We start from the raw sequence: 13054 nt of genomic DNA, 5'->3' as shown, positions 1-13054 counted from the left end.
TTCCACAAGTTACACTTTCACATTTTAAAGAATATATTGAACATTATACTCCCTGATTTACACATAGAAAAGTGGAAATAGTCAAAGTTGGAACATCTTTCAGGGTTGATCTAAAGCTAAACAGCTCCAACAATCCAGAGAAAAACTGGCTTCATTAGATTAACTTTCCAGCAATCCATTACATGAAGATTCAATTAATATATCTATCATATTTTCATTTAGGTAAATAGCTTAGAATGTTGATAATATCTTGGTAAAGTATGTTTCAGATAGAGCTTTCATTATTAGTTGACACATTTAACTAAATTTACTTGTTATACCTGTCATTATTTTGTCTGTCGTAAATGACTGGAGAATGGTGAAGTGAAAGTGTTTAATAGTAAACAAAAACTGTAGAGGATTAAAGATTGGTATATAATTGTAAACTTGAATTGTTAAAGGCAGGTAGTACTAAAATACTTAGTGTAGTGAATAAAGTCTTATTTAGTGATTCAAATTACATTTGTGGTGAAAAAAATAATCATCAGAATATTAATTTTTCACAGTCAAAAAAAGACAAGGGGAGCAAACTTGATATACTAATTATTATGAAGGCAATACAGCAGTGACTCAGATTGATCTTGTCAGTAAGGTTACGACTCTAGGCATATTTTAGCTTTATTAAACTTCTTCAATGGTAAAGTATAGTCTTAAACAGTAATACTAGATAAAGAGGACTAGAAATATATCAATTTCCCTTTTGTTCTAATAAGTTTGATTGACTTAGAATCTGTTATTACTTCAACAGTCAGTTATATGGCTTGCATATCAAAAATGTCATTGGTGCATATAAGATATGATGTTCTTTAGGTCTTATATAACTATTCAAACTGTGTAAATTAATACTTCTGTCCTCTATCTGGTATTGTATCTACATATCTCATGCTATAAAAGTTCCACTATCAATAAAATATAACTACAATGAAAAGATACTTTTCAGTATTGCGGTTGAGCAGGTGCAGTGTGTTAGCTGATAGTGTTGGCATAAAACTCTTCCATGTATTATTGGGGACTAAAAATATACTTCCAGTATACTTCTGCCATTGACGTTGCCAGTGATATTGGTGGCTGTGATAGTGGAGAGTAAGTACTAAGTGAATTGTATCAAAACTAAGTCTTGTTTCCTATATACAGTCAAAAATTCATTTTACTTCCATTTCTTGTCATAATACTGTTGGGAAAAATATGATCCCTGAAGTTTTGTTTCACTTTTATGAGATACAGAGAGGCTTCTAAGTAGTAAGAAATAGCAGCCAAATCTTCTTCAAACAACATCCAACTATCTTAAGAAAAAAGGGCACAATATAGTCCTAGATATACTATGCAGAAAATAATACAAGTGGTCATGGTTGGGACATTGCTCATCAAGATTAAACTTGAGCTAAACAAAAACAAGAACAAATTTAAATCTCTTGCAGAAAAAAGCAATAAATCTGAAGGGATATTATGATATTAGAGCAAACTGCATCTCAAAATGGCAGTACTTTCAGAGAAATTATTCCTTTAGGATTCCTATGCACATATAAAATCCTATAATAATATTATAGGGAATTCTGAATCCTTTAAAACACAGATTAACATATTCTCAGTATGCTGAGCAGAAAGACTGGGAATTTTAAAGCAAAAAATTTGTAAATCAATCATTTGAAACAGTATGCCATTCACGTTCTGCTTTCCATAACTGCAAGAGCAATATTTCCTGAAATTTAACTAATATCATAATGTAAGAATTTCAGTGGTAAATGTTGGTAATTACATATTACATGGAATATAAAATTGTGGTTGGTTGAGTAAAATATTCTATGACTTTTGTGAGACAAAATACAGAGGCAAGTGGAAATGTTTACTAAATATAAGGACTTTCCAATATTTTCACCTAATAAACATTCACTGATATCTAAGTATTGAGTAAACTTGCATTTTTATATATTGAAATTAGTAGCCTTTGAGCGATATCAACACAGTCGTACAAAATAAGAGCCTTCATTCTCCCACAGCAGTTATCAAATACTAAGTGGACTGTATCATCACTCTCCTTGATAGCACCTGCAGTCATCACATAAAGCTTATGGAGTGCTGCCAGAGCTTTTGTCTCCAGCATTTCATACTAAAATACCTATGAAGACTGTTAATGTGTTGAGACCATAATCACCCAGCATCAGCACATAATAAAGATGTTCTCATGTTGGTTCCCTACAGAATAGTATCAACTGGCTATACTATGATCAACGTTCAGCTGCAGAGTCAAAGAAGGACTATACAAATCAAATGAAGAGCATTCTGAAGGAGTACAAAAATCACACCTGAAAATCTTGAGGATGTTATTGTTTACTGCATTATTTTGCAGCAGCTGTGTGGAGACAAATTTTAGATACTGGAGATAGAAAAGACAGTTGAAAAGAATGAGTAGAAATTCTCCTATTACCACCTTCACCCCCACCACCAGAGGACGCTTTAGCCATCAAATATCTACAGTTAAAGGAAGAAGTATTGTCATTAGAGCTTGATGAACACATGAATGTGAAGAAGAGTTTAGTAATTTGTGTGACTTACTAGAACACAAATTTCTCCTGATTATGATATAGATGTGCATACCTGCAGATATACTCATAAGAGGATACCTAGCCTTCAAAATGTAAGTTTGGTTATTTTATAACTGTATGGTTGTGAAGAAAGCTTTCCTATATTTTGTGCTAAAATAAAACCTACTGTATTAAGCTTTTTCATTTGTTACTGGCCATACTCATTTACTGCCTAAATCAAATAAGGAATCCCTAATGCAGTTATTTGACTTGCTAGAACTAGCAGCGAAATCCCTCTCAGATTAGATCCTTATAAAAAACAGAAATAATTATGTTGTTCGAGATATACAAATGACAGGTTCATCATAAGTGGAACAACTATGAACATAGGCTTGCATGATCATAGCTAACTTGGGGTTAAACAAGAGAAATAAGTAAACTCTACACTCCGACAACTGTGAACTTAAATTACTGCCTGACACTAATTTCAAAGCCTTTATGCTTCATATTACCTACACTAATTACATTTTCCGGTATCACCCTAGTCACATCAACAATACCAAAATACAGAAACTTTGTGTTACAAGAGATCAAAATGACATCATAAACCCTCGACACTCGAACAACTCACACATCAAGTTATCATATGCTTTGTATACTCTCAGCTTAGCAATTTCCATGAATCATCTCTAGATGTGCCCAAATCACATTTAATTATCTTGGTTATTCATTTTATGTTCTCTAGGCACTTCAATACAGATAGTTTGCCGGACATTTCTTTCCTTTGCTATTTTGCACCAATGTTTATCTTCCAACTTAAGTGGATGTTTACATATTATTATCCCATTTATCATTTCTGCTGGATAAGCTTCATTAAATACTAAATCAATCATAAATCCTTGAACAATGAAGTACAAGTGAAAGTTGTTTATATCAGTCAGTCAAAATTGAATTAAATCAGTGATTAAGAATAATTACTAATTATACATAAGCATAATCACAGATTAAAAATTGCTGCTCTAGTAAATGAAATTCATAAAACAGGTTAAATTTTAAGGGTTTTTATGAGATGAAGAGAATTCAGAAAAAGGATCCCCTTCAAAATATGTCTCCTTGCAGTACACAAGTTTATTTTACAAACTGCATTCATCTAATTTTTACCTTTCCCAACCATTTTCTTTAGTATTTGTTTCCAATGCATGCCATCATTAGATTCCTTAGATTTTAGTTATTTTCTTTTGTTGCATTAATAAGATTTGAATTTACAACAGCATGGCCAGTTGTCCAGTATCTTAGCCTTTCAGGCATCATGTCTTATACAAAGCACATAAATGTAATTATTGAGATTATTTTAGCAAATATTTGAAAAAAGTGGGTAAAATGTTATTTCTAAAAGTCTCATAGAGATAATATTGATGAAATAAGTTTATTATGTAAGGTGGTGTATTTTGCTAAATATGTTCTAGCAGTAGTTATTGCTTTATATACAAAAAAAAAAAAAAATGGTAGCAAATCTTTGTGATGAATAAAGAATTATTTTAAGTGCCTGAACAAATATGCCTAAATAATTTCAATAAGAAATAATACAAAAAATTTTAAATGATGTACATTCAGTACCATAGCTATATGTTTTTCAATAACATGTTAATAGTGTTATTATGATATTGTTGGAAATAATGAATGAAATAATTTATAACAATGAATGATACATGTTGTGAACAGGAATGATACATCATATAATATTGGCCTAATACATTCTTTATCAAATTTTAGATATCATATAACAATAACCAACAAATTGATAAAAAGTAATAAGTTTATGATGCAGCAAACAATATTGTGATGTAATGGAAGACAATATCATATTTGAAAAGATGTTCATCTACTTACCTAAAATTGGTTATTTCCAGTGGGGGAGATATGAAAAAGAAAAGAAAAAAGAAATAACATCCATATCCACGTATAATATTTATGCATCAGAATACAAAGCAATTTTTCATATGAAAATACTGTTATAACATGTTACCTATAATTTAAGGATATATCTTCACTGATTGTATAGTAAAGTTGGTGCTGTGAAAGCCTAAGTAAATAAATGCTCCACAAGACCATATTCATACCTCAAAATTAATCCGTGTTCAAATTACATTGAGGTTAGATTTGCCTTCATGATCAACAAAATGAGTTTGTATAGAGTTATCAATTACTATACTGAAAATCAGACTCATTTCATTGTAAACCGAATGAGATTCACTCCACAAATAGATACGTGTTTATTAAGAATAGTCTGCTGTAAAAGTATGTGAATGGTTTCTGCATGGTTTCATGTGAAAATGTAGTTGCCAAATATTCAATAAATGTATTTCAAAATCTGTTAAACCATAACATCATTTTGTGATGCATAAACTCATATTTGTCTCACTTTATAGACTTTAGCAAACTTTTAAAGATATATAAAGAAAAGAAAATGTCAATTCATTGCATCTTTAGGGTATGTAATTACAATGATCACATCTACAATGTTTTGATCAGTTAGATCTCACTTGTTACCAGGTGTCTTATTCTTGAATGAGTATGCAGTTAAGGAATAAAAGTTACTTTGAATCAAGCCTGGAACAATGGACACCTGAAGATAATCCACAATCAAATTGACTGGAATGTATTGTGTAAATATAAATATACACTCTAAGGATAAAACCTTAACACTTTGGAAGGGTATAATCCTATTAACATATAAAAGAGCAAACGAAAATTGGTCAACAATATGATCCCTATAAAACAAAACTGATACATATCTATAAACCAAAATATATCAATTATTAATGTCTTAAAACATGTTTAATGAACTAGCAATCAAAATCGCAGGAAAAAAAGTAAACTAAAAGATTCTCAGGATTTGGTTTTAACCTGATTTGAAATGGGACTCTCATTTCTAGTTTTTAATGGAGAGAAAAATGACCTCAAGATGACAACATTATTAAAGTTATATAGACAAAAATACCATTGTCTAATTATAAACACTTGAGGTTGTATAACAAGAGAGTTATCAATACTCAATTAAGGGGAGATATGAGCACCATCACTCTTCAAGTTATAAAAACATGTACTCAAATAAGAAAAACTCTATTGGGTTGTTTACCAAAACAGTTATTTTTACATGAAGCAGAGTTGACCCCTACTGAAATGTTAACAGAAGAATCTAGAAAGCATAAATTGTTAACTGATCAGTTTAAACAGAAAAGAAAGCAGTATGATATTTGGCTGCCTCCATGGTTAAAAGAATTTGAAAAATAATGAATATAAATCAATACCACAGAAGAAACAAAACAATACCACAGCATTATACAATGAGCTGTCTTAACAAGTGGATCAGTTATACAGATGGATTACATTCAGATAACAAGATTGGGTGTGGGACTATTTAAACCTTTCAAAGTAATAATACAAATTTGAGCTTCAGATTACATTATGATTTTATAACATTTGATGCACTGTGGTGGAGAATGATAATATCATTGGATTCTCTCAAATAGATACCATGTAAAAAGTATTTTCTTACTGATAGTTTATCAAACCTTCAACTATTTCAATAAAAAAAAAAGAAATTGGATTAAAGAAACTGAGTATGTGTTTTTCTGATAATAAATAATTATTTGTTATAAAATAATAAACAACTCTCGATTATTTGAATACCTGGCCATGTATATATTTAAGGAAAGTAAATATACCAGCAAAAGAGAGAACAGAAAAAGAATAGCAAATATAATCTAAAGCTTTAGAAAATCCCAGCTAATACCTGAGTATCTTGAAAAACAATGGAAGAAACAGTTCTCAACTTTTTCTAATGTTTTAACTTTAAACTTCTTTTAAAAGTTTTCAAGTGAAATTTACCAGTGTTTTTTTACTTTCTATGGGAAATGTGATCTCCAGTTCAGTTTCAAAACTGATAACTTCTAGTTTAAACATTTAAAATACACCTATAAAGATTTTTTTAAAATTACAAACATTTTTTCAAAAGGAAAATATCTTCATATAGATACAGTGACACCATATAATGCATGTGAATTCATAAGTTGTGATTCTCAAACTCCAGCTCAGCTCTGAGTGAAATAACTTGTGGTGTCATAGGTATTCAAACTCTGACTATTCTGTCTTTTTCCCTTTTTTTCAAGCCGAGTATATCTAGGACTAAAATTATCTAACAAATTCTTATATTTTTAAGACAGAAGGGAGTAATTTAAGCGAGCTTTAGTCACTATTTCTAGCAAGTGAAGCACCTATGAAAAGGCTCTCTTGTTGACTAGTGTAAATACCACAAAGTGTTAAGTTCTCACTGAGCTCAGTCTGTGATCTAATTTTGATTTTAGTATGAAGCATTTTACTTCAACTACTACATGCACTAAATGTTCTTGTTATAACCAACTAATAGTTTGTTATCAAATAAATATTCACAAAATTGAGTGATTTTTGTGTAATGGTCGGGTGGCAAACGAATTTTTATGACTTGTTCAGGAGGTCTCCTAAGATTCTACAGATTATTTATCTTATAGAATAGCACATATTATTAATGGCAACCTGAGGTATTATTGGTTTTGAAAGACATAATGGTTGACCAATTCCATACAATTTTAAGTATGTGAAAAGTTCATTATGGAAATGTATTTGATCCATTTTATGTGATATCTATTGGTACACATATATTCTATAAGCACGTATCTTACAATGAATGGCTGTCACAAAGTTACATAAAGACATACGATTTAGCTGTGCCCCAGTGACCTAATAAACCAAATTAGGCATGTTCTTTCTTTACACATATGTGCATGCATGCACACGCACACATGCACTCTCTCTCTCTTTCTTTCTCTCTAGTACTGGGTCTTCTGCTCTACATCAATAGTCTTCCTGACCTAGCTGTTACTCCATTGGTGGGTTACAGTACCAAGATAGCTAAGTGGTCTTCAAGGGTCAACAGGAGGTGGATGCCATACAGACAACCCCACCTTAACATAAATTGATGCAGATCACTGTTGTACTCACTATTTGTATATCGTTTGCACTAAGTTGATAAGTCAAGGACTGGAATTTATGCTGTCTCTGATTGTAATTCTGGAATTTCTTAGTCACAATAGCAGGCATGTGACGCAACAATTTCACCTATCCTCTTATTTTGGCCTTGGTTAAAAAAGAAAAACTTTAGGTACATTTCTATATGTGCTTCATGGCTGATGTAAAACACATCTATGAGAGCTTTCTCTGACTCTACATTCGAGAAAATATGAAAGCTTCTTTGTTTTGATAAAAAAACAATGATACATGCCTGTACTCTATATTGTGATATGCTTTATACACTTCTTTTTCTTTTCCTTGATCTTGCTCAAATCTAGTTGCTCTCTTTTTTTCTACTCTGTTAGAAAATGATTGTAGAGAGTTGGTTTGTTGTTGATGACGCTGTCCATTTTAATTTTAAAAAATTTTTTTTTTTATATATTTTCATTTAAACTGCTTTTCTTTAAACATTTAAAGATTTAAACTACTTTTCTTTCTAACATGATTCTTTTCATGTCTTCTATTGTTCATGTAGAAGTGACTAAGTTTTTTGCCTGTTTAATTGATCGTTAGGGCTATATTTGTTGGTGCTACCACCAGTGTGACAAACACCTCTTCTAGCTACTTTAAAAACAACAATCTTGCAATGTTTAAAAACTGATTCCAAATTTTGACCCCAGTGTTCAACTGGTACTTATTTTATCAACACTGAAAAAGTGAAAAGCAAAATCGACCTCAGCAGAATTTGAACTCAGACAATAAAGACAGACAAAAGCATTTTGCTTGGCATGCTAATGATTCTGCCAGCTAGCCATACTACAATGTGTAAATATTGCAAGGGTAAAAAAAAACATAGGTAAAGTTTTTTTTGAATATATATAATTAGAACTTTTCCCACTCTACTCTTGGCTGCATTTCTTGCCCATTATTGCAAGACAATTAGGTAAAAGTACGTACTGTGCTGGAAGAAGAGACAGCCTTGGCTTCATGGTACCCAACCTCATAAATCCCTGGTGCTGGTATCACTGAAAATTAGGAGACTCCACCCAGGCTACTCTTGGAGCTATGACTGGTGGTACTGTGGATACAGCAGTTGTAGTCTTCAACATCACTGATTTCATTGCATCTCTCTACTGCTCTCCACAGCTCTCCTGTTTTCCTTCTTTCCTTTTTCAATTTACTTCTTATTCAGGACAGAAGACTTGCCCACATACTGTTGTTTTTGTTTTTGTCATTATTATTATTATTATTATTATTATTATTATTATTCCATACTTTTATTTTTATAACGTGCATTCACTTCACTACCGAGCGCAATTATTATTATGATGATGATGATGATGATGATACATGCTAATAGATGGTACAATCCCACTGGGGGAAAATATCTATCACAGAATACTGAAAATGAATAAATAAAAAGGCTGTAAAATACATATAACTTAGACTGGAAAATATCTGCAATGTAAAGTTGATGGTTGATGGAACAAATTCAGAACATTACTAACAGTAGCAGATAATAATAAAGATACACAGAAATAGGCACATTATGTCAAGATTACCCTAATGACACATACCAAAATATGAATGGTGCAGTCATACACAGTACACAGAAGAAACTTCTAACCATACTAGTAAAATACATAATAAAGATATGCATAAAAAAAGAAACAATATGTGTGCGTGTATGTGTGTGTGTGTGTGTTAACGCACACATGAAAACAAAGTTTGAGCAAAACTGTATACACCCGCAGCACATGGAGCTGAGATAGATGATGCAATAAGACATACACAATATACTGCAAAATAGCGTGAATTATAATATAGATATTATCAATAACAACAACAATAAAGATAAGTGAAGAGGGGGAAAAATACAAACTAAAATAGAAAAAAACCAAGAAGGGAAATAGTAGATATAACTCTTCCAGATATATTTTGGTGAAAATAAAAAAAAAATTATGAGAAACCTGATAAGGAAAACAAGTACATCAACAACAACAACAAAAATGACAACCATAAACAAAATTGAATGCACTGAAGTCTTGTTGAAGCAGAACTTCTACAGATATCTTTTATAAATTGGTCACATTGAAAAAAAAAAAAAAAAAACTGGGAAGAAAAGCAGGAAAAAAAGAGAAAGACAACAACTAACATGTAATGATGGTTTATCCAAGATTTAGATGAAATAGCTATTGAAGGAATTTATCGGAGATTTAGAATAAATATCCATTACTGTATGCCTTTGTTCAGATACATAGATATGAGTTTTATAGACACAACAAAACAACAAGGTGGAATCACCCCCATCGTCACTGTCCCATCCCCACCTCCTCTTTCACCACCATCACCACCTTCTTGAACATTATGATACGGTGCTAAATAGAAATATATCAGATGACGATGCAACCCAAACAAAGACCAAACAAAGCAATAGGGCTTAGAATAAATATTCATACTCAGCCCCATGTTTGTGTGTGTGTATGTGTGTGTGTGTGAACATGCATGTATGGAGGAATGGTTAAGAATTTACTTCATAATAATGGAATCCCATCAATATTTTATAATAATAATCCCTATCATTATTTTGTTCCACAGAATGTCATGATGATTCACCCTAAAAAATTTAATAAGGATATACATGTATGTGGAATATTCTGCCACTGACATACAAACACAATGAGGAATTAGTTCATCAAGTAGTCTGTAGTGAAACCAATTCTGTTATGGTGTATTGAATACATTAAACTGATATAGGCTCAATGCATTAACCTGTAATGATTGGTCGTTTTACCTATCATGTGAGCTTTGAACATTGGCTGAGTATTGTGCAGGATTTGGATCAAAGGTCCAATCATGTTGCACATAGTATATTCTCAAACAACTAATCTGTATGTGCTCTGGAGCCTCCTCTTTTTTCTATAAATTACTGTGAGAATTTATCCATGAGAAGAGGAGTGAGTGATTTTCTTGAAGGCAAGCTATGTTGATTTCCTGCTGTTATTCTCCAGAGCAAAATTAATATTATGGAGCACTTGTAACCAATGACAACCAAAGTTGAATTATCCCAATGATGAATGAACTACAACCACCAGAAATCATGAGGTTTCTTTCTTGATCCACTGTACTACTTTATATAGGAATAAAGATTTGCTGTTATTTCTAAAGTTCACCTCTTGTATTACTTCCAGAAGTGAACATGAAACATATATTGTATAATGATATACATGATTCAGTAGTAAAACCAAAGAAGACTTTAGACCACTTCAAAAAAGTTAAACATTGGAATATACATCAGAGAAATTGATGAAAATAGACACATTTAGAAATGTTTCTCCTCTGTGAACTTTCTAAATATTAAATGAATGAATGAATGAATATACCAACACCATGGACAAGGATTAGGGACCTTAGACACAACCACCACTAATTTCTATACTCTGCAGTTTTGTGCAACAGCCATACATTCAAATAGGATCTTCTTTGTTTGGTCATTGATGTTATTTTTCAATCTTCATCTTTATCAATGTCATTTTCTGTCTATCTAGCTGCACATTATTCTTCAGAGGAGATGAATGATCAGAAATTCAAACAGACAAAGAGATTTACAGAGTATGTTAATGCCAAGCCAAGGAGGGCAGAACCTCATGGCTGGAGGGACAATATAGAGGGTAGAAGAGGGTCACTACCATAATAACTCTTGAAAAGCGTATAGTGCCATAAAACAAAAAGAAAAAATCTTATTGGAATTTCCAAGCAAAACAGTCAAGGATGGGAAGGGGTGAGGCCTGATACAGGGAGGATATTTTGAAATGGTAGAAAGATGGAAAGAAACTTTTACAGTATACACACACATACACACACACACACACATGCATACACACACACACACACACACACACACATATATACACACACATATAAATACATATATATATATACACATATATATAAATATATATATGTATATATATATACACATATATTATATATATACATATATATATAGATATATACATACATACATATATATATATATATATATATATATACATACATATGTATATATATATATCTGTGTGTGTACCATCAATGGCACCTGTGCCCAGCATCGCCTTCCTGGCACTTGTGCCGGATGGCACGTACAAAGACATTCGAGCGAGATTGTTGCCAGTGCCGCCAAACTGGCTCCTGTGCAGATGGCACGTAAAATACACCATTTTGAGCATGGCTGTTGCCAGTACCGCCTGACTGGCCTTCATGCCGGTAGCACGTAAAAGCACCCACTACACTCTCAGAGTAGTTGGCGTTAGGAAGGGCATACAGCTGTAGAAACTTTGCCAAATCAGATTGGAGCCTGGTGTAGCCATCTGGTTCACCAATCCTCAATCAAATCATCCAAGCCATGCTAGCATGGAAAGCGGACGTTAAATGACGATGATGATGATACATACATATATATATATATATATATATATATATATATATATATATATATAAATATATACATATATACATATATATATATATATATATATATATATATATACACATACATATATATGTATACACACATGCACACTCATACATATATGTGTGTGTGTGTGTGTATGTAGGTCAAATGAGCTTGACCTTGAGGGACAGACTGATGGTGCACAAGAAACAGATTTGGGACCTCACCACCAAGAAGATTCATTAAGTAAACACTTAGATCAATGCCCTGCAAACAAAAATAAAGAGGAATATTCCAGGGAGACACACTCTCGCCACTCCTTTTCTGCTTGACACTGACACCTTTATCTGACATGCTAATCAGAACTGGATGTGGATACATCTGTTACAGCAAAACAATCAGCAACCTCTTATATATGGACAATCTAAAACTGTATGGTACAAATGATAAACAGCTGGAAACACCACTACAGACAGTACATGGATTTACCAAAGAAATAAACATGGAATTTGGCTTACAAAAATGTGCCAAAGCAACCTTGAAATGAAGAAATCTAGTTAAGAATAGCAACATCACACTAGATAAAGCAAATGAAATAAAAGAATTAGACCAAATCCGGACATACAAATGTTTAGGGATCAATTAACTGGATATGATACAACACACACAAATGAAAGAGAAGATAAGAAAAGAATACTATAGACAAGTTAGATTAATACTGAAAACAGAGTTCAATGCAAAAAAACATGATAATATGTATCAACACACTAGCCATTCCAGTTACAGCTACAATATTCTCAACTGGACACTAATTGAACCAATCAAAGTAGACAGTAAAACAACAAAAAAAATCATAGGATTTAGGATGCGCCACCCAAAATCTGACATAGAAAGGTTATATTTACGACATATGGAAGGTGGTAGAGACCTTATATATCTAGAAAACTATTACAAAATAACCACCATAGGACTACAGAAATACCTACTTCAA

This window comes from Octopus bimaculoides, chromosome 18 (assembly GCF_046866305.1).
Source record: "Octopus bimaculoides isolate indiv1 chromosome 18, ASM4686630v1, whole genome shotgun sequence".
NCBI classification, from domain to species: Eukaryota; Metazoa; Mollusca; class Cephalopoda; order Octopoda; family Octopodidae; genus Octopus; species Octopus bimaculoides.
The sequence above is the reverse complement of the archived record's forward strand: the minus strand, read 5'-3'. Positions refer to the sequence as shown.